The following is a 24,033-nucleotide window of genomic DNA, read 5'->3' as shown; positions in this document are numbered from 1 at the left end:
GCACCTGTAAAAGCCCTTTAGCAGGACTTGCTAAACCAAGAAAAGAACCCCTAAATGTGCCCCCTTCGCCACTTGTACTTCAGTCAAATGATTTTTGCATTTGAAAGGAGGAACCAAAAGTTCACTTATCTTACACTCAGCTAGGAACACCAAGATATGACCAGCTTGTGCTGCTATGCAAGTATACTACAGTAACCCATCTTCTATTAAAGTAGATGACAAAAATCTTACCTTTTTTCCTTCTCCATATATTAGAGGGAACTTTAAATCTTCATCTTCAATTGTCTTGTAGGCCCTATGCAGGAATAATGAATGAATAAACAATTCAGTAAGTAAGCATATCACATACTGTAACTACTAAGTAAAGTACTTAATTCTTGCTCTGTAAACCTGTTTTCATAAAAACAAGCATGCACCAGACATAGGGGTATATTCAATTAAAGTTGGATCCATTCTGACATGCATTTGTTGGAATGGATCCGACAAGGGCTATTCAATAAACTGCCAAATCCGACAGGATTTGGCCGTTCCTGACCATCTCAATCCGACTTTAAGAAAAGTCGGATTGAGATGAGGGACCTGAGAGGAGAAAACGGGGAGAGCAGCGGGGAGACGGGGGAGAGCAGCGGGGAGACGGGGGAGAGCAGCGGCTACAGCACAGCGCAGCAGGAGAATGGGGCACCGCCACCAGACCTCATGGTGGCTTCCACCTGGCTCCAGTAAGCGGGACCTCACTTGCTGGAGCTGGGTGGACGCTGCCGTGAGGTCTGGTGGCGGTGCCCCATCCTCCTGCTGCGCCGTAGCCACTGTTCTCCCCCATCTTCCCGCTGCTATTAATGTATAATGCGATAATGTATAATGAGCTGGTGCCCTCCTAGGGTATTTGGTCCCGTATTTAGATGCAGGCGGCACTCACGAAACTTAGGTTACTGTGAATATTTATTTGTCTACATCAGACATATGTTTCGGGCAGTATCCCGCCGGCTGCCATCTCCTACATTTGACATCAGCAGCACGTAGCCCATGAAGTACGTCACGTGTCGCGCGTTGGCTTGGTGGGGTATATAAGGTGTGCGATAGGCTGTCTGCACACAGACAGTATCACTCGTTGCAGTCATGGGTAAAAGGGGAGATTTATCAGAGTTGCAAAAAGGGATGGTTGTCGACATTAGGGCAAAGGGTGGCATTTCTGACACGGCGCAGGTTGTGAACTGTTCGTGTGCTGCTGTGGCGAAGGTGTATCGTTACTGGACAAATGACACCACTGCAAATAAACAACGTGGAAACTGCGGAGCACCATGTGCCATTGATGCGAGAGGTGAACATCGGCTACAAAGGTGCGTGAGGGCCGACTGACACACTAGAGTGGAGCAGCTCACCGCCAAAAGTAACCTGGGGGCTACCAGACGTGTGTCTAAAATGACAGTTTAGCCCGTCTAGCTGCTGTCCGTGCTGCACACGGCGGTTACTCTGGCAATTAGCTGGTGGTCATAATAATGTGACTCGACCGTGTGTGTATTGTGTGTGTATATAGGGCTTAATTCAGACCTGATCGCAGCAAAATTGTTCTCTGATGGGCAAAACCATGTGCACTGCAGGAGAGGGCAGATGTAACATGTACAGAGAAATTTAGATTTGGGTGGGTTATATTGTTTCTGTGCAGGGTAAATACTGGCTGCTTTAATTTTACACAGCACTTTAGATTTCAGTTTAAAAACACTCCACCCCCTGCAGTGCACATGGGGGGTAATTCCAAGTTGATCGCAGCAGGACATTTTTTAGCAGTTGGGCAAAACCATGTGCACTGCAGGGGGGGCAGATATAACATGTGCAGAGAGAGTTAGATTTGGGTGGGTTCTTTTATTTCTGTGTAGGGTAAATACTGGCTGTTTTATTTTTACACTGCAAATTAGATTGCAGATTGAACACACCACACCCAAATTTAGCTCTCTCTGCACATGTGATATCTGCCTCCCCTGCAGTGCACATGGTTTTGCCCAATTGCTAACAGAATTCCTGCTGCGATCAACTTGGAATTACCCCCATGGTTTTGCCCATTAGAGAACAATTTTGCTGCTGCGATCAGGTCTGATATATATAAATATATATATACACACACACATTTTAATCTCTGACATAACTGCGGCATATATTGAGATTTTTTTTTTAGTCTTTATTTTATATATTGCGATTTAAAAAAATGCTTGTTGTTATACCTTAAACCGTCTCTCATACATTGTTGATTTTAATGTTGCACTGGTATACCCCTTGCTTTTTTGTTTCCCTATCATTTGGGGATTGACAACCAGCAGAAAATGACAGCACACTAGTTTGTTCTTTATTATACCAAAGTAGCCCCAGTTGGGCAGTCTGCAAGTATTTGCGTTTTAAAGAAACAATTTATACCAATAAATCGTACACATCTGGCCATGTATAAAACCTAGTTTTGTGATGTTAAAACTATTCACTAAGATATACAGTGTAAACCATATGCTCGTTTTCATTGTTTGTATCAATCATTATAAATTTTTAATGTAATCATTAGTATTATTGTACTCTGTAAATGGGCGCTGCGGAACTCTTGTGGCGCCATATAAATAAAGGATAATAATAATAATAATAATAATAACATAGCTGCAATGTTAAAATAAAACTTTTTATATGAAATCATGGTATACAAGTGGCACAAAGAGCATTGTTGAGCAGTGAAACACTAAAAAGCACATAAATGATGTGACCTTCAGCTAACATTCAGCCATTGCAGTCATTATTGTAGGTTGTACTGCACGTCCTTGAGTACAACTTCATTCTGCCTGATTCAAAAATTCTTTGTTCTACAAAGCACTGAAAGATAAGTGACGAGTAAGACAGGTAGATAGAAATGTTTTAATGTTGCTCTGGGGACACTTTCTGTACATCTGAACAAAACACTAGAGGATGAAGTGTAATATTATCATAGCACAGCCACAGTACAGCACCACCTTAGGTACACTAAATACATTCCATTTACCAATTATACTACAGGGCTTAAATCCTAAGCGAATAACATTGGCATTATAATAAAGTGGAAGTAGCACAGTAGTTTATAGAACACTATTTGGGACAGAAATTAAATTGTACCCTAAAGCATTAAATAAAATGTATAGTCCTGTACATTACAGTTGGGCTGGTACTTACATGTTGCTAATGACCCATCCTGCTTGTCATGTTACATGGACTCACAATTCCACAGCAAGAATGTTTTATCCTTTCTTTTTAAACCACATCTTATCAACTACATGAGTTTTGAGTTAGATTTTTCTTTGTATATTGGTGTGTTTAATTGTTGTATCATAATGTGAGATAGCTACTAGCTAAAGTTTATTTTATTGTCTTTATTCATATGTCTAACTGTACATGCAATGGTCCTCAGTTACAAAGCAAACGCAATGGCTCAGCGCCTGATTGCTCTTCAGTCTCATACAACTATACTACTACGCGTTTCATTAAATATATATTTTGCTCCTCATTTATAGTATTAATCAAAACATGAAAGCAATCCTCAGCAGCAGAAAATGGCCCTAAAACACATCTTCTCCACCTCTTTATCTCTTTTCAATAATCATGCTCCACAAAATTGGATCTCATTTAAAGACTTCTTCGCAAAATTAGGTGCACTAATGTGCAATGTACTCCCTAAATGCAATCAGCTCTCCTTCATGAATGCCAACATCTCACTCCACAAACGTATGCGCTTTGGGAGAAATCTTGGTGATATTGCACAAATCAAGTTGCATACTGTTGCCAACGTTAATAGAACATATGGTGTGTCAAATATTTTTTGCTTCATAAGTACCCTTCAAGGACAACGTTAGCCAGCTCAGACCTGCTCAGTTTGGCTCTGACATTTAACGTAGAGCATTTGTGCTCCATTATGTTTGAGTAGCAAAATTTGTGTGACAGCTCAAAACATCTATATAATTTGAGTTCAAAGAAAAGACACCTATTAAAAACCTTGCTAATGAACCAGGTTATTTTTTATTTGTAGAAAACTGAATTTACTAGTCTCAAAATGAAATGGGGTATATATATATATATATATATATACTGTATATATACACACACATACAAATATAATCTGTGTATAGTCTGCAATCCAGCAGTACCGCTGTAAATGTGTTTAGTAGGTCATGTCACAATTCGACATATACAGTGTGTGTGTAAAATATATTTATTTATATATATATATATATATATATATATACACACTGCTAAAAAAAAATAAAGGGAACACTTAAACAACACAATGTAACTCCAAGTCAATCACACATCTGTGAAATCAAACTGTCCACTTAGGAAGCAACACTGATTGACAATCAATTTCACATGCTGTTGTGCAAATGGAATAAACAACAGGTGGAAATTATAGGCAATTAGCAAGACACCCCCAATAAAGGAGTAGTTCTGCAGGTGGTGACCACTTCTCAGCTCCTATGCTTTCTGGATGATGTTTTGGTCACTTTTGAAAGCTGGCGGTGCTTTCACTCTAGTGGTAGCATGAGACGGAGTCTACAACCCACACAAGTGGCTCAGGTAGTGCAGCTCATCCAGGATGGCACATCAGTGCGAGCTGTGGCAAGAAGGTTTGCTGTTTCTGTCAGCGTAGTGTCCAGAGCATGGAGGCGCTACCAGGAGACAGGCCAGTACATCAGGAGACGTGGAGGAGGCCGCAGGAGGGCAACAACCCAGCAGCAGGACTGCTACCTCCGCCTTTGTGCAAGGAGGAACAGGAGGAGCACTGCCAGAGCCCTGCAAAATGACCTCCAGCAAGCCACAAATGTTCATGTGTCTACTCAAACGATCTGAAGCAGACTCCATGAGGGTGGTATGAGGGCCCGACGTCCACAGGTGGGGGTTGTGCTTACAGCCCAACACCGTGCAGGACGTTTGGCATTTGCCAGAGAACACCAAGATTGACAAATTCGCCACTGGCGCCCTGTGCTCTTCACAGATGAAAGCAGGTTCTCACTGAGCACATGTAACAGACATGACAGAGTCTGGAGATGCCAAGGAGAACGTTCTGCTGCCTGCAACATCCTCCAGCATGACCGGTTTGGCAGTGGGTCAGTAATGGTGTGGGGTCGCATTTCTTTGGGGGGCTGCACAGCCCTCCATGTGCTCGCCAGAGGTAGCCTGACTGCCATTAGGTACCGAGATGAGATCCTCAGACCCCTTGTGAGACCATATGCTGGTGTGGTTGGCCCTGGGTTCCTCCTAATGCAAGACAATGCTAGACCTCATGTGCCTGGAGTGTGTCAGCAGTTCCTGCAAGACGAAGGCATTGATTCTATGGACTGGCCCGCCGGTTCCCCAGACCTGAATCCAATTGAGCACATCTGGGACATCATGTCTCACTCCATCCACCAACGCCACGTTGCACCACGGACTGTCCAGAAGTTGGCGGATGCTTTAGTCCAGAGACCCCTCAGGAGACCATCCGCCACCTCATCAGTAGCATGCCCAGGCGTTGTAGGGAGGTCATACAGGCACATGGAGGCCACAAACACTACTGAGCCTCATTTTTACTTGTTTTAAGGACATTACTTCAAAGTTGGATCAGCCTGTAGTGTGTTTTCCACTTTAATTTTGAGTTTGACTCCAAATCCAGACCTCCATGGGTTAGTAAATTTGATTTCCATTGATCATTTATGTGTAATTTTGTTGTCAGCACATTCAACTATGTAAAGAACAAAGTATTTAATAAGAATATTTCATTCATTCAGATCTAGGATGTGTTGTTTAAGTGTTCCCTTTATTTTTTTGAGCAGTGTATGTATGTATATATATATATATATATATCAGCAAGTGGATGGTACGGCACTCTGAGCGTCTGAATAAATCAATCTTAAACCAACATAGGGAACGACAACGTTACAGAATATTTCATTCATTCAGCTCTAGGATGTGTTATTTTAGTGTTCCTTTTATTTTTTTTAACAGGATATATATATATATATATATATATATATATATATATATACACACACACACACACACACACACACACACACACACAGTATATATCTCAAATCATAACAAGACCTACTAACTCTTTTATATCGGTATTGCTGAATAGCAGACTATGGGGGTAATTCCAAGTTGATCGCAGCAGGAAATTTTTTAGCAGTTGGGCAAAACCATGTGCACTGCAGGGGAGGCAGATATAACATGTGCAGAGAGAGTTAGATTTGGGTGTGGTGTGTTCAATCTGCAATCTAATTTGCAGTGTAAAAATAAAGCAGCCAGTATTTATTATCGTGCACAGAAACAAAATAACCCACCCAAATCTAACTCTCTCTGCAAATGTTATATCTGCCACACCTGCAGTTCAAATGGTTTTGCCCAATTGCTATCAAAATTGCTGCTGCGATCAACTCAGAATTAGGCCCTATACACAGATGTGTCCACGTACACCTATCCTCAAACTACACCAAATAGCAATGTTGATCACTCCGCAAACTTTGCTCCTTATCCACACCAAAACACTAATCCTAGGTACCTACAGTAGTATACTGTTTGTGAACGATGATGGAAGATTGAAGAAAAAATAGCACAATGACGGAGAATTAGCAAAGTTGAGGAAAAAGTAGAAAAGACAGGTCCAACAGAGTGACCCCCACCAAGCATAAATGGGGATTATTCACAACTTTATACCAATTCCTTTGTGACAAAACACCTGGTACACTATGGGGCAGATCAATTAGCCATGGGACTTTCTGCACGGCTACAGCTACAGGTTTGACTCTTGGAGTTACTCAATGACTTGCCAGTTTCCATGCTCGGTAAGCCTGCAGCTAACATGCATTAATCCCTAGTTCTCAGGTTAAGTGCTCAGAGCTATGGAGTTTCCCCATGTCGTAAACCAAACTTGGTGACTTTAATGTGGATATATTCTCACAGCTGCTGAGGCTGCAACAAAAAATCCACGTTAAGTGTACCTTCTGGGCTTACTGTGTGGGGCAGTGGCAGTAACTGAACAGCTCAGGGCAGTGCTGAGGCCGTGCACTGGTAACTGAGCCAGCCCCTATATGTGCGAAGTAAGATGCAAGAAAAAAAATACGATTTTAAACCTACCGGTAAAGCTTTTTCTCCTAGTCCGTAGAGGATGCTGGGGACTCCGTAAGGACCATGGGGTATAGACAGGCTCCGCAGGGGACATGGGCACTATAAAGAACTATAGAATGGGTGTGCACTGGCTCCTCCCTCTATGCTCCTCCTCCAGACCTCAGTTAGAGAAACTGTGCCCCGAGGAGACAAACAGTACGAGGCAGGGCCGGTGCTAGGGTGTTTGGCGCCTCCCTGCAAACTATAAATTTGCGCCCTCTCTCCAATACTTAATAAAGGGAAAGCACACACTGAAGGCAAGTGAGGTCTCACAAGGAAGGGGTGTGCCCACACAATTGTACCCCAAATTCTAATTACACCACACAGTAGCACAAAAGTATCGTCAGTATGTAGTGCCCCTATTTCATATTACGTCACACAGTACTGCCCCATATTCACGTTATGCTACACAATAGTGCCCCATATACACAATTCCCATGATAGCACATAATAATGCCCACGGTATCAGTGCCACGTATACAGTTACACATAATAATTCTCACAGTATCCGTGCCGCTTACACATAATAATGCCCACGGTAGCAGTGCCGCTTATACAAACAATAATGCACACGGTATCAGTGCCGCTTATACACATAATAATGCCCATGATATCAGTGCCGCTTATACACATAATAATGCCCATGATATCAGTGCCGCTTACACACACAATAATGCCCACGGTATCAGTGCTGCTCACACACACAATAATGCCCACGGTAGCAGTGCCGCTTACACACATAATAATGCCCACGGTAGCAGTGCCACTTACACACATAATAATGCCCACGGTAGCAGTGCCGTTTACACACATAATAATGCCCACGGTAGCAGTGCCGATTACACACACAATAATGCCCACGGTAGCAGTGCCGCTTATACACATAATAATGCCCATGATATCAGTGCCGCTTATACACATAATAATGCCCATGATATCAGTGCCGCTTACACACACAATAATGCCCACGGTATCAGTGCCGCTTACACACACAATAATGCCCACGGTAGCAGTGCCGCTTACACACATAATAATGCCCACGGTAGCAGTGCCGCTTACACACATAATAATGCCCACGGTAGCAGTGCCGCTTACACACATAATAATGCCCATGGTAGCAGTGCCGCTTACACACACAATAATGCCCACGGTAGCAGTGCCGTTTACACACACAATAATGCCCACGGTAGCAGTGCCGCTTACACACACAATAATGCCCACGGTAGCAGTGCCGCTTACACACATAATAATGCCCACGGTATCAGTGCCGCTTACACATAATAATGCCCACGGTAGCAGTGCCGCTTACACACACAATAATGCCCACGGTATCAGTGCCGCTTACACACACAATAATGCCCACGGTATCAGTGCCGCTTACACACACAATAATGCCCACAGTAGCAGTGCCGCTTACACACACAATAATGCCCATGGTAGCAGTGCCGCTTACACACATAATAATGCCCACGGTATCAGTGTCACGTATACAGTTACACATATACGTGTGTGCTACTTATACACATGCCCACAGTTTCAGTGCCACTTATACATATAATAATTGCGCTCTTCCCCCCACCCCCTAGATAGATAGAGCTCTGGTAACAAAAAAAATATATAGAAAGCACACACTTACAGCAGCAGCATTCTTCAATACATTAGAAAACAGGTTTCAAAGAGTTAAACTCGGCCTGCTCTGACCACACTCAAGCCCCTGCATCAGCATGTTGTAGAGGGGGAGGGCTGGAGAGCAGGGAGAACGGAGAACAGCATCATGTCATAAATCACAAGCAGGCTGCAGCTGCAGCCAGGACATGGAATAGAAAGTGAAAGTGGCCAGCCTGTGCGGACGATGGAGTGCATCCCCCCCCCCCCCCCCCTGCGTGTTCTGCTGGTAGGAGGAGGGAGGGAAGATCTGCTGGTGGACTGGTCTCGAGCCTCTTGTTGCTATGGCAGCCGGCAGCAGCAGCGCACAGCAGCGGAGTCTCAGAGCAGGGAGAGCGCCTCTCTTGGCCAGCGCCTCCCTGCTTTGCAGACTCTGCTGAGCGGGTTGCGCCGGCTCTGGTACGAGGAAAGGATTTTTGTTAATCTAAGGGCAAGATTCATACCAGCCCACACCATCCAGACCGTATAACATGGAATATACGAACCAGTTAACAGTATGAAACAAAACAGCATCAGCCCGAGACTGATCAAAACTGTAACATAACCCTTATGTAAGCAAACTATATACAAGTCCTGCAGAAGATAGTCCGCACTGGGATGGGCGCCCAGCATCCTCTACGCACTAGGAGAAAAATATTTACCGGTAGGTTTAAAATCTTATTTTATCTTACGTCCTAGAGGATGCTGGGGTCTCCGTAAGGACCATGGGGATTATACCAAAGCTCCAGACCGGGCGGGAGAGTGCGGATGACTCTGCAGCACCGATTGAGCAAACAGTAGGTCCTCATCAGCCAGGGTATCAAACTTGTAGAACTTTGCAAAAGTGTTTGACCCTGACCAAGTCGCCGCTCGGCAAAGCTGTAATGCCGAGACGCCTCGGGCTGCCGCCCAAGAAGAGCCCACCTTCCTAGTGGAATGGGCCTTAACCGAATTTGGTAACGGCAATCCAGCCGTAGAATGAGCCTGCTGAATCGTGTTACAGATCCAGCGAGCAATAGTCTGCTTAGAAGCAGGAGCGCTAACCTTGTTGGCTGCATACAGGACAAACAGAGCCTCTGTTTTCCTAACCCAAGCCGTCCTGGCTACATACATTTTTAAGGCCCTGACTACATCAAGGGACTCAGAATCTTCCAAGACCCCTGTAGCCACAGGCACCACAATAGGTTGATTCATATGAAACGATGAAACCACCTTAGGCAAAAATTGAGGATTCTGCTCTATCCACATGGAAAATCAGATAGGGGCTTTTGTGAGACAAAGCCGCCAATTCAGACTCCCGCCTTGCAGATGCCAAGGCCAACAACATGACCACCTTCCAAGTGAGAAATTTTAATTCCACCGTTTGAAGAGGCTCAAACCAGTGAGATTTCAGGAACTGTAACACCACGTTAAGGTCCCATCAGTGGCGTAACTACTGCCCCCGCAGCCCTCGCGGTGGCTTGGGGGCGAGGGGCTGCGGGGGCGCCACTGATTTAGCGCAGATTGATATGCATGTCAATCTGCTCCTGCTAACCCTCCCTGCTGTGTTGGAGGGACACGGAGGGCACAGCGCGCGCCTCTCCTGTGTCCCTCCTGCATCATCTCCGGTGGCCGCGGGTCTAATAAACGAAGTGCCGTTCGTGATCTCTGATTGGCTCACGAACCGGCACTTTGTTTATTAGACCCGCGGCCGCCGGAGATGATGCAGGAGGGACACAGGAGAGGCGCGCGCTGTGCCCTCCGTGTCCCTCCAACACAAACCAGCGGGGGAGCGGCGGAGGGGGCATATACCGCACTGGGGGGGGAATATCTGGCACTGGGGGCATATGTGGCACTGGGGGGGGGGGATCTGGCACTGGGAGCATATCTGGCACTGGGGGGGGGGATATCTGGCACTGGGGGCATATGTGGCACTGGGGGGAATATCTGGCACTGGGGGCATATGTGGCACTGGGGGGGGGAAATCTGGCACTGGGAGCATATCTGGCACTGGGGGGGGAATATCTGGCACTGGGGGCATATGTGGCACTGGGGGGAATATCTGGCACTGGGGGCATATGTGGCACTGGGGGGGGGAAATCTGGCACTGGGAGCATATCTGGCACTGGGGGGGAATATCTGGCACTGGGGGGGGATATCTGGCACTGGGGGCATATGTGGCACTGAGGGGGAATATCTGGCACTGGGGGCATATGTGGCACAGGGGGGGTATATGTGTACCTGGCACATAGGGGGGCTATGTTGTGCACTGGGATCATGTGAGTACCTGACACCGTGGGGTAATATCTGGCACTGGGGACATATGTGGCACTGGGAGCACAGCCCTAGCAACAAGCACTACCCCCTAGCAACGAGCATGACACCCAGTGCATGATACCCCTGGCAACGAGCATGACACCCTGAGCATGAAAACCCCTGGCACCGTGCATGGAACCAAGAGCAGTAAACCCCTGGCAACGAGCATGACACCCAGTGCATGAAACCCCTGGCAACGAGCATGACACCCAGTGCATGAAACCCCTGGCAACGAGCAGGTAATTTAAAAGTAATTAGAAGCCTTACTGTAGGACTTAATGTGTAATTGGCATTACAGTGTGTGGCATAATGTATCACGGACATTGCGGTGTGTCATAATGTGTCACAGGCATTACGGTGTGTGGCATACTATATCACAGGCATTGTGGTATGTGGTATAATGTCTCAGGGTCATTGCAGTGTGGCATAATGTATAACGGGCATTGCGGTGTATGGCATAGGGTATAACGGGCATTGCGGTATGTGTCAGGCATTATGGTGTGTTGTATACTATATCACGGGCATTGTGGTATGTGGTATAATGTATCAGGGGCATTGCAGTGTGTAGCATAATGTATAACGGGCATTGCGATTCCTGTCATAATGTGTCGGGGGCATTACGGTGTGTTGTATACTATATCACGGGCATTGTGGTATGTGGTATAATGTATCGGGCATTGCAGTGTGTAGCATAATGTATAACGGGCATTGCGATTCCTGTCATAATGTGTCGGGGGCATTACGGTGTGTGGCATAATGTGTCGGGGGCATTATGGTGTGTGCATTTTGTGTCATGTGCATTATTGAGTGTGGCATAATGTCTAAGGGCCATTGCAGTATGTGGCCTAATGTATACTGGGCATTACTATAAGGAGGAAAAATTACAAATAATGTAAGGGGCATGAATCAGGATTATTTTTCTTTCCCGTGGTGGCTAACGTCTGGGCGTGCAGGTTGGAAAACTGCGGTATAGCGTAGTCTTTTCCTGCAATGCCACTCCCCTTTATGTGAAGCCACACCCATCACAACGAAGCCACACACCCTATTTTGCGTCGCGCGCGCATTTATCCCTTTAATAGTGCCAATTGTGGGGGATGGGGCGCCGAATAATTTTTTGGCTTGGGGGAGAAAAATTTCTAGTTACACCACTGGGTCCCATGGTGCCACTGGAGGCACAAAAGAAGGCTGGATGTGCAGCACTCCCTTTACAAAAGTCTGGACTTCTGAGAGAGAAGCCAATTCCTTCTGAAAGAAAATCGATAGGGCCAAAATCTGTACCTTAATGGAGCCTAATTTTAGGCCCATATCCACTCCTGTCTGTGGAAAGTGGAGAAAACGGCCCAGATGGAAATCTTCAGCAGGAGCATTCTTGGCTTCACACCAAGATACAAACTTTATCCAGATACGGTGATAATGCTTCACCGTCACCTCCTTCCTAGCACTTATCAGAGGCTAGGATTCGGCGTTCAACCGCCATGCCGTCAAACACAACCACGGTAAGTCTTGGAACAGACAGGGCCCCTGCTGCAACAGGTCCTCTCTGAGAGGAAGAGGCCACGGATTCTCTGTGAGCATTTCCTGAAGCTCTGAATACCAGGCCCTGCGAGGCCAATCTGGAACAACGAGTATTGTTTGCACTCTTTTTCGTCTTACGATTCTCAGTATTTTTGAGATGAGTGGAAGAGGAGGGAACACATAGACCGACTGAAACACCCACGGTGTCCCCAGGGCGTCTACTGCTACTGCCTGAGGGTCCCGTGACCTGGCACAATACCTCCGAAGCTTCTTGTTGAGGCGTGACGCCATCATGTCTATTTGAGGAAGTCCCTAAAGACTTGTTATCTCTGCAAAAATTTCTTGATGAAGTCCCCACTCTCCTGGATGGAGATTGTGTCTGCTGAGGAAGTCTGCTTCCCAGTTGTCCACTCCCGGAATGAATACCGCTGACAGAGCACTTAAGTGATTTTCTGCCCAGCGCAGAATCCTGGTGACTTCCGCTATTGCCACTCTGCTCCTTGTCACGCCTTGGCGGTTTACATGAGCCACAGCTGTGACGTTGTCTGATTGAATCAGAACCGGTAGGTTGTGAAGAAGATTTTCCGCTTGTCGAAGGCAGTTGTATATGGCCCTTAATTCCAGTATGTTGATGCATAGACAAGCCTCTTGGCTTGACCATAGTCCCTGAAAATTCCTTCACTGTGTGACTGCTCCCCATCCTCGGAGGCTCGCGTCCGTGGTCACCAGAACCCAGTTTTGAATGCCGAACCTGCGACCCTCTAGAAGGTGAGCACTCTGCAGCCACCACAGGAGAGACACCCTGGCCCTGGGGGACAAGGTTATTTTCTGATGTATTTGAAGATGGGACCCGGACCACTTGTCCAGAAGGTCCCACTGAAAAGTCCTCGCATGAAACCTGCCGAAGGGGATGGCCTTGTAGGTCGCCACCATTTTCCCCAGTACTCGAGTGCATTGATGTACTGACACTCTCATCGGTTTTAACAGGTCTCTGACCATGTTCTGGAGTTCCTGGGCTTTTTCCATCGGGAGAAAAACCCTCTTTTGTTCTGTGTCCAAAATCATGCCTAAGAACGACAGCCGAGTCGTAGGAACCAACTGTGACTTTGGTAGATTTAGAATCCAGCCATGTTGTTGCAGCACTCTCAGGGAGAGCGACGCGCTTTTCTGCAACTGTTCCTTTGATCTCGCTTTTATCAGGAGATCGTCCAAGTACGGGATAATTGTGACTCCTTGCCTGCGCAGGAGCACCATCATTTCCGCCATTACCTTGGTGAAAACCCTCGGGGCCGTGGAAAGCCCAAACGGCAACGTCTGAAACTGGTAATGACAGTCCTGTACAGCAAATCTCAGGAATGCCTGAAGAGGAGGATATATGGGGACGTGAAGGTAAGCATCCTTTATGTCTAGTGACACCATAAAATCCCCCCCTTCCAGGCTTGTGATAACCGCCCAGAGCAATTCCATCTTGAACTTGAACCTTCTTAAGTACAGGTTTAGGGATTTTAAGTTTAGAATGGGTCTGACCGAGCCATCCGGTTTTGGGACCACAAACAGGGTTGAATAGTATCCCTATCCCTGTTGATTTAGGGGAACTTGGATAATCACTTGCTGTTGACACAGCTTTTGAATTGCAGCTAAAACTATCTCCCTCTCTTTTGAGGGAGGAGGCACGTCTTCGAATTCCAGCTTGTAGGCTTGGGATATAATTTCCATCCCCCAAGGATCCACGTCCGACTGAACCCGGACGTGGCTGAAAAGTCGAAGACGTGCCCCCACCGGCGCGAACTCCCTCAGTGGAGCCCCAGCGTCATGCGTGGATTTTGTAGAAGCCGGGGAGGACTTCTGCTCCTGGGAACTAGCCGTAGCAGGCATTCTTTTCCCTTTCCCTTTACCTCTGGCGAGGAAGGAAGATCCCCGACCTCTTCTGGACTTATGCTACCGAAAGGACTGCATTTGATACTGTGGTGTTTTCTTTTGCTGTGGGGGAACATAAGGCAAAAAGGTAGATTTACCCGCGGTAGCTGTGGAAACCAGATACGTGACACCTTCCCCAAATAAAACTTCACCCTTGTAAGGCAAAACTTCCATATGCCTTTTTGAATCGACATCACCCGTCCATTGGCGGGTCCACAGCATTCGCCTAGCAGAAATGGCCATGGCGTTGGCTCTCGAACCTAGAAGCCCAACGTCTTTCATATATAAGACTGCGTCTTTAATGTGACCTAAGGTCAATAAAATGGTATCCCTATCGAGGGTATCAAAATCAACGGACAAGGTATGTCCAAGCTGCTACAGCGCTACAAACCCACGCCGATGCTATCGCCAGCATGAGTAAAGCCCCTGTATGTGTATATATTAATTTTAAAGTCGTTTCCTGTCTGCGATCAGCAGGATCCTTGAGGGCTGTCGTGTCTGGAGACGGTAGCACCACCTTCTTGGATAAGCATGTTAAATCCTTGTCCACCCTGGGCGAGGACTCCCAGCGTACCCTGTCCTGTGCAGGGAAAGGATACGCCATAAGAATTCTTTTGGGAATCTGCAGTTTTTTGTCTGGAGTTTCCCAAGCCTTTTCAAATAACGCATTCAGCTCATGAGATGGGGGAAAGGTTACCTCAGGTTTCTTTTCCTTAAACATGTGTACCCTCGTGTCAGGGACAGAGGGGTCATCTGTGATATGCAAAACATCTTTTATTGCAATAATCATATAATGAATGCTTTTGGCCACCCTTGGGTGTAACCTTGTATCATCGTAGTTGACACTGGAGTCAGAATCCGTGTCTGTATCAGTGTCTGCTATTTGGGATAGGGGACATTTTTGAGACCCTGAAGGGTCCTGTGACACCGTCAAAGCCATTGATTGACTACCTGTATTATCCCTGGACTCTGCTTTGTCTAATCTCTTATGTAACAAAGTCACATTTGCATTTAAAACAATCCACATGTCCAACCAATCAGGAGTCGGTGTTGCAGACGGAGACACCTCAATCATCTGCTCCACCTCCTCCTTAGATGGGCCTTCCACTTCAGACATGCCGACACACGCGTACCGACACCCCCCCACACACAGGGATATATTTATATGGAGACAGTTCCCCAATAAGGCCCTTTGGAGAGACAGAGAGAGAGTATGCCAGCACACACCCAGCGCCAACTGACACTGGAACAAAATTCCCAGATAACAGCGCTTTTATGATTATCTGTATATACCTATACACTCACTGCGCCTTCCAAGTGCCCCCCCCCCTCTTTTTTGCCCTGTGTCACCATGTTCAGCAGGGCAGAGTCCGGGGAGCCAGCTTCTCTGCATGTGCTGTGGAGAAAAATGGCGCTGGTTAAAGCTGTGGGATCAAGCTCCGCCCCCTCAGCGGCGTGCTTTGGTCCCGCTCATTTTGATTAATACTGGCGGGGGAATTAATATATATTGCCACCTCAGCTTATATATGCCTTTTAGCCAGTCCTAGAGGTCTTTTATTGCTGCCCAGGGCACCCCCCTGCGCCCTGCACCCATCCGTGCCATGCAGTGTGTGTTGTGTGTGGGAGCAATGGCGCGCAGCGTTACCGCTGCGCGTTACCTCAGAGATGATCTGAAGTTTTCTGCCGCCTTTGAAGTCTTCTTTCTTCTTATACTCACCCGGCTTCTATCTTCCGGCTCTGCGAGGAGGATGGCGGCGCGGCTCCGGGACAAACGGCGAGGGTGAGACCTGCGTTCCGACCCTCTGGAGCTAATGGTGTCCAGTAGCCTAAGAAGCAGTGCCTATCATTTAAGTAGGTCTGCTTCTCTCCCCTCAGTCCCACGATGCAGGGAGCCTGTTGCCAGCAGAGCTCCCTGAAAATAAAAACCTAACAAAATTCTTTTTCAGAGAAGCTCAGGAGAGCTCCCCTGTAATGCACCCAGTCTCCTCTGGGCACAGGATCTAATTGAGGTCTGGAGGAGGGGCATAGAGGGAGGAGCCAGTGCACACCCATTCTGAAGTTCTTTATAGTGCCCATGTCTCTTGCGGAGCCCGTCTATACCCCATGGTCCTTACAGAGTCCCCAGCATCCTCTAGGACATAAGAGAAAAAAATCAGTAACTACACAAGACACGTTCTTTACACCGATTCCACTGCGACATGAAAAACTAGCACACTATTTGTGAGCTAAGACACATAACGGATAAAAAAAAAGCAGTTGGAAGTAGTAAAATGGAAGAAATAGTATGCAGCACGGGAATTGCACCGCATCTTACATCATATGGTGCAAAAGGGATAGGTGCATATGTATGCATCTGTAAAACTCAACGGATATTGTAAAACTAGTTAAAAGGGGATGACTGCCTTCCGAGGATTTACTGGTTTGTACATCACCTCCTGCAACTTTTGCTGATATGCTTTATATTTCCGGTTTTCTTCCATGCTTTTCTGACACTTCTTCACTTGTCTGGCATGATCACATCAGATGCGACCAGACCGGCAAGTGCCTTATCTGATTTGGTCACAAAGGATGCAACCAGTCAGACAGCATGTGCTTTACCTGGTAGCTGCGGGGCTGTAAAAATGAAAGTTATGATGGTGGCAAATTTTACGATGTCTGCAAAACCGATTTTTTAGAGATAGAATTTAAAAAAAAAAAATATTTTCTTTTTTGTTTTTTATTTTGGTTAAGTTTAAATACATAAGTTAACTTTTTTTTGGAAAAAAATCAATAGTCAATTAAGTGGTTACTTTATATGATGGTTATAACACCATTTAGGAGTATTAAATGACCATGTACAAATGTGTTTATTAGAAAAAGGGACTGCTGAAAATAAAACCTATAATTAAAAAAGAATAGTACAGAATACCAACAGAGCGCATAAGTCAGAGTTTCTCTCCACCATTACAGTTCAGGTTTTAAGGATATCAAAATGGTTCAGAGGAGGCCAAATGGTTAAATCAAATACACTCAGGTACTAATTAAGTCACCTATGCTAAAGCATGGCTATCCTTAAAAACTCGACTGCAATGGCAGAGTTTGGGAAACTTTGGCATAAGGAATGAAAAATGTGTTGGATGCGAGGATGCTGTACGAAGTAAAGTGGGGTACACACGGAGAGATCAGTGCTTAAAATCTAAGCAATCTTGCTAGATTGCTTAGATTTTAAGCACGGATCTGCCATGTGTATGCCCTCCAGCGATAGCGATGCGTGGCCGCGCGCATCGCTATCGCCGGTGCTAGATTGAGCCTGCATGCAGGCTCAATCTAGCAGGTCGCTCACTTCACCGTTGTGTGAAGTGAGCGGCACCCCGTTTGCTTTCCCCCTCGCTCAGCACATCGCGCTGTGCTGAGCGGGGTGAGAGATGTGTGCTGAGCGGTCTGTGTTAAGATCGCTCAGCACACATCTCTCCCGTGAGCACCCCCCTTTAGTCTCTAAACATCTGTTTTTTGGGGTTTTTTGTTTTTTTTAAATAGGTTTCAACTAAAGGCTGGAAGATTCAACACCACAAGCAATGCACTTTACTGAAGAGCACTCACCATTAAATCAAGCTAAAGTGACCTTCTGAAGGCCTTGCAATCACCAGCTTATGTTTATAATGCATTACTGGAAAGAACCAAGAAAGGTAGGTCATATATTGGGGACTTAACTGTCTGTCTTGTTAGTCAAATTTTCTATTCATTGCTGGAAGGATTGTGAAAGATTTGGATCACTATAGCACCCATTAGAATTTCTCTATTTTGATGCTCATGTAATTTTTTTTTTTATATTGAACACAATAAAAAATAAATAAATCATAATGCGAGTCTCCGCCACCACAATCTATTCAATACATATAAATGGTAAGTCACAACTGAAAGCTGGCTAATATATGTTTTCCTCTCCTTGCTTTATAATTCTAACAAAGAATAATAAACACTTTTTTGTTTCAATAAAGAGGAACCAGAAACTCTCACAATAAAAGAAAAAGGTCACTGCGGAGCAATTGAAATGGATTTAAGGTAAAGTCTCTTTTAATCAGATCCTCAAAGACTGAAAGACCTTTTTTTGTTAAAAGAGGGAATAATTCCCCAATGCTTAGCGGCATGGCAGAGCTCCAAAGGCTCAGCTGAAGGAGAATATATTCCTGCATACTAGTATTATTTAATGAAATAGAGTCAAATGAATCATGCCCAGATGTAAACCTTCCCGGTGCCCATCTATTCAGTGTAAATAAAAGCACGTACAAAGGTATAGTTTTACAATAGGGATGCAAAGCTATTTATGAATATTCATATTATTAGTTGAATATGCATATCATTAGTTGAAATGTGTTATTCTCCATACAGTTCATTAAAATAGGTCTTGACATTAAAATAAAAATCTGCTTCATTTACATTTTCCATTTCTCTTACTTCCCTATAAAGTGTTCCTCTCACCATCCCCTTATGTATCTCTGTGCAGTCACTATACTGTATCTCTAGAACTGCACTGACACACTGACATGTATCTCTCTTAGGGGTCTATTTACTAAGCCTTGGATGGAGATAAAGTTGCTGGAGATAAAGCACCAGCCAATCAGCTTCTAACTGACAAGTGACAGTTAGGAGCTGATTGGCTGGTACTTTATCTCTAGCGACTTTATCTCCATCCAAGGCTTAGTAAATACACCCCTTACTCCCAGTCACGCCTTATTGCTCTACACTTAATGCTACCTCTATGCCTCATTTGTCACATACTTATTGCTCTCTCAATTGTAATATGCTAACCCATTTTTTATTGCTGTTTTGATCAACAGCTCCTATCCTGTCCCTTGGCCTTGGTGTTCTTTACTGCTATACCCCAACTATTTTCTGTTTACTGTTAATCTCTCCGCATTGTGTTCCCTGATATATTCTGCCCCCTCCAGCCTCAATTCACTTCCTACTAGACATATGCCTTACCCATACCTCTGCCGAAATATATTTTTGCCGAATCTTGACGGAATATATCCCACTAAAATCTTCACCTCTTTTTGTGCCTGATTGCCTGAGGAGGGAAGGGAATCTTTCATCACTAGGTCATACATTATCCCCGTCTACCCACTTGCTTATCTGCAATAAGTATAAAAAGCAAAGGAATGGAGTCTGCACTAGATACTCCCCCCTTACTCAAGTCAGCCCAGAATGGTTGAGAATGGGTATGGGGGAATTTGAAATGTTTAATAACCAACTTCAAAAGTTTTCTTTCTTAGCAATATTCCACTCCGATCCACTGGATCAGATGGCATAGCGTTCAAAACGGAGCATATCGGGCAGTGTGCATGCCCTATATGCATGCTCCTGCGATTGCTAGCAATATCGTTAGGTTTGATGTACTGCACATCAAATCTAGCAATATCGCTAGTTCCTTGTTTATGCTAATGAAGGACAGAACATGATCGTTCCGTCCTTCATTAACTTTGCTGTAGCGTGTATGGGCGATCTGGGTTGATGGGCATTCGTGCCGATGTTGGAACGAAGGCCCGTTGTCCCAGTGTGTAGCCTGCTTAAGGCTGTATTACATAACAATTCTTGGACTGGTTATGGTTGCTAAACAGCATCATAGTGTTACAAATTTGCATTGATTGTGGAAAAAGTTGCAGCTGTAGAGTATTGTAACAAAATCGTACTGGTACAATGAACCAGCTTTGTAAGTAGAGGACATATGCTATAATGGTTGATTGAGGTTGATGATCAAATTAAGTATCTATCCCTAAATTAGAGACCATTACCTGTCTGCGTAACTACAAGGTTATATTAAATTGGAATTATGAAGATCTCTTATTATATATTGACCAATGAGGATACTATGAGGGTCATTCCGACCGGTTCGCACGCTGCGGTTCTTCGCAACGGTGCAAACGGGTCGGTTCTGCGCATGTGTGCCAGACGCAATGCGCACACGCATCGTTGCAGTCGCTGGGCAACGACAAGAATAACAAAGAAATCAAGAAGAGTGACAGGCGGAAGGCGTTCCGGGGCGTCAACTGACCATTTTCTGGGAGTGGAGCAGCGAACACAGGCGTGTCCAGGCGTTTGGAGGGCGGATGTCTGACGTCAATTCCGGGATCTTCATCACTGGATCCATCGCACAGGGTAAGTAACTGCAGGGCTGGTCTTGTTTCACACAAAACTTTTTTAGCATAGCAGGGCTGCACAAGCGATCGCAGCCTTGCTATGCTAAAATACACTCCCCCATAGGCGGCGTCTAGTTGATCGCACGAGCAGCAAAAAGTTGTTAAGTGCAATCAACTCGGAATGACCCCCTATCTTACATACTTCAATTTTGCCCTTTTTCCTGCACGATTAAACAAGTGTGTCAGTGATTTGACTTGATATTGTCAAGTTTGGTTATATAACCAGTATAATTAGGGTTTACACTGTTAAACTATTATATAGCAACTAGTTACCAGCACGTCAAAATGACAGAACAACATAACAGTAATGTCAGCGCTAAAAGCTGTGTGAACACTTGAATTGCAGTGTCGGGTGCCATCTACTGGCTGCTGGCATGCAACACACTTGACTTCCCCCCCACAGAGGTGAAGAGCAGCATTAGCCTTTAATTATATAGGATAAAGATACAGAAAATAGGATTTTACTTACCGGTAAATCTATTTCTCGTAGTCCGTAGAGGATGCTGGGGACTCCGTAAGGACCATGGGGATAGACGGGCTCCGCAGGAGATAGGGCACTTTAAGAAAGCTTTGGATTCTGGGTGTGCACTGGCTCCTCCCCCTATGTCCCTCCTCCAGACCTCAGTTAGAGAAACTGTGCCCAGAGGATATGAACAGTACGAGGAAAGGATTTATGTAACCTAAGGGTGAGATTCATACCAGCCACACCAATCACACCGTATAACTTGTGATAAACTACCCAGTTAACAGTATGAACAAGTAACATAGCCTCGGTTCAAGACCGACCAACTATAACATAACCCTTATGTAAGCAATAAATATATACAAGTCTTGCAGAAGAAGTCCGCACTTGGGACGGGCGCCCAGCATCCTCTACGGACTACGAGAAATAGATTTACCGGTAAGTAAAATCCTATTTTCTCTAACGTCCTAGAGGATCCTGGGGACTCCTTAAGGACCATGGGGATTATACCAAAGCTCCCAAACGGGCGGGAGAGTGCGGATGACTCTGCAGCACCGATTGAGCAAACAGGAGGTCCTCCTCAGCCAGGGTATCAAACTTATAGAACTTTGCAAAGGTGTTTGACCCCGACCAAGGAGCAGCTCGGCACAGTTGTAGTGCCGAGACCCCTCGGGCAGCCGCCCAAGAAGAGCCCACCTTCCTAGTGGAATAGGCCTTAACCGATTTAGGCAATGGCAATCCTGCCGTAGAATGCGCCTGCTGAATCGTGTTACAGATCCAGCGAGCAATTGTCTGCTTTGAAGCAGGAGCGCCAACCTTGTTGGCCGCATACAGAACAAACAGAGCTTCAGTCTTCCTGATCCTAGCTGTTCTGGTCACGTAAATCTTCAAAGCCCTGACCACATCCAGGGACTCGGAGTCCTCCAAGTCCCGTGTAGCCACAGGCACGACAATAGGTTTGTTCATATGAAAAGATGAGACCACCTTGGGCAGAAATTGAGGACGAGTCCTCAACTCTGCCCTATCCACGTGAAAAATCAGGTATGGGCTTTTATATGTTAAAGCCGCTAATTCCGAAACACGCCTTGTAGAAGCTAAGGCCAACACCATGACCACTTTCCAAGTGAGGTATTTCAACTCAACTGTTTTGAGTGGTTCAAACCAAGGTGACTTGAGGAAACTTAATACCACGTTAAGATCCCAAGGCACCACTGGAGGTACAAAGGGAGGCTGAATATGCAGCACTCCCTTCACAAAAGTCTGTACTTCAGGAAGAGAAGCCAATTCTTTTTGAAAGAAAATGGTTAAGGCCGAAATTTGGACCTTTATCGACCCTAATTTTAGGCCCAAATTCACTCCCGTTTGAAGGAAGTGAAGCAGACGGTCCAAATGGAACTCCTCCGTAGGAGCAGCTCTGGCCTCACACCAAGAAACATATTTCCGCCATATACGGTGATAATGTTTCGATGTCACATCCTTCCTAGCCTTGATCAGGGTAGGAATGACCTCCTCCGGAATCCCTTTTTCAGCTAGGATCCGGCGTTCAACCGCCCTGCCGTCAAACGCAGCCGCGGTAAGTCTTGGAACAGACAGGGCCCCTGCTGCAGCAGGTCCTGCTTTAGAGGAAGAGGCCACGGATCTTCTGTGAGCAACTCTTGCAGATCTGGATACCAAGTCCACCTTGGCCAATCTGGAACAATGAGAATTGTTCTGACCCTTCTTAGTCTTATTAATCTCAACACCTTGGGTATGAGAGGCAGAGGAGGAAACACATAGACCGATCTGAACACCCATGGTGTCACCAGAGCGTCTACCGCTACCCCTGAGGGTCTCTTGACCTGGCGCAATACCTCTTTAGCTTTTTGTTGAGACGGGACGCCATCATGTCTATTTGAGGCAGTCCCCACCGATCCACGATCTGTGTGAAGACTTCTTGATGAAGTCCCCACTCTCCCGGATGCAGGTCGTGCCTGCTGAGGAAGTCCGCCTCCCAGTTGTCCACCCCCGGGATGAACACTGCTGATAGTGCGCTTACATGGCCTTCCGCCCAGCGCAGAATCCTAGTCGCCTCTGCCATGGCCACTCTGCTTCTTGTGCCGCCTTGGCGGTTTGCATGAGCCACTGCCGTGATATTGTCCGACTGAATCAGAACCGGTTTGTTCTGAAGCCACTCCTCCACCTGGCGTAGGGCGTTGTAAATGGCCCTTAACTCCAGGACATTGATGTCGAGACAAGTCTCTAGGCTTGACCAGAGACCTTGGAAATTTCTTCCCAGTGCGACAGCCCCCCAACCTCGAAGGCTCACATCCGTGGTCACCAGGATCCAGTCCTGAATGCCGAACCTGCGACCCTCTAGGATGTGAGCACTGTGCAGCCACCACAGGAAAGATACCCTTGCCCTGGGAGACAGGGTGATCCGTTTCTGCATCTGTAGATGGGACCCGGCCCATTTGTCCAATAGGTCCCATTGGAAAGTCCTCGCATGGATCCTGCCGAAGGGGATGGCCTCGTATGAAGCCACCATCTTCCCCAGAATCTTTGTGCAATGATGCATCGAAACCTTTTTTGGCTTTAAAAGGTTCCTGACCAGGGCTATGAGCTTCTGAGCCTTCTCCACTGGAAGAAAAACTTTTTTTTGGTCTGTGTCTAGAATCAGGCACAAAAAGGTCAGACACGTTGCAGGTACTACCTGGGATTTCAGTAAATTGAGAATCCAGCCGTGCATCTGCAACGTCTTCATGGACAGAGACACGCTGTCCAGCAACTTATCCCGAGATCTCGCCTTTAAAAAGGAGATCGTCCAAGTACGGGATAATTGTGACTCCCTGCCTGCGCAGGAACACCACCATTTCCGCCATTACCTTGGTGAAAATTATCGGG

At 46.0% G+C, this 24,033-nt stretch overlaps 1 long non-coding RNA gene across 1 annotated transcript in view; it reads right to left on the bottom strand.

The window, feature by feature from the left end:
- The window catches only part of LOC134947593 (uncharacterized), a 29,921-nt gene extending 20,876 nt beyond the window's left edge, over nt 1-9,045 (bottom strand). The window contains exons 1-2 of the long non-coding RNA XR_010182641.1: nt 8,780-9,045; nt 232-295 (exon numbers count right to left, since the gene is read on the bottom strand). This is a non-coding gene — a long non-coding RNA (uncharacterized LOC134947593). The remainder of the gene's footprint in view (nt 1-231; nt 296-8,779) is intronic.
- Nucleotides 9,046-24,033: the final 14,988 nt, after the last annotated feature.

The sequence above is a fragment of the Pseudophryne corroboree genome, chromosome 8 (assembly GCF_028390025.1).
Source record: "Pseudophryne corroboree isolate aPseCor3 chromosome 8, aPseCor3.hap2, whole genome shotgun sequence".
Taxonomy (NCBI): domain Eukaryota; kingdom Metazoa; phylum Chordata; class Amphibia; order Anura; family Myobatrachidae; genus Pseudophryne; species Pseudophryne corroboree.
This window is presented reverse-complemented; position numbering and strand designations above follow the sequence as displayed.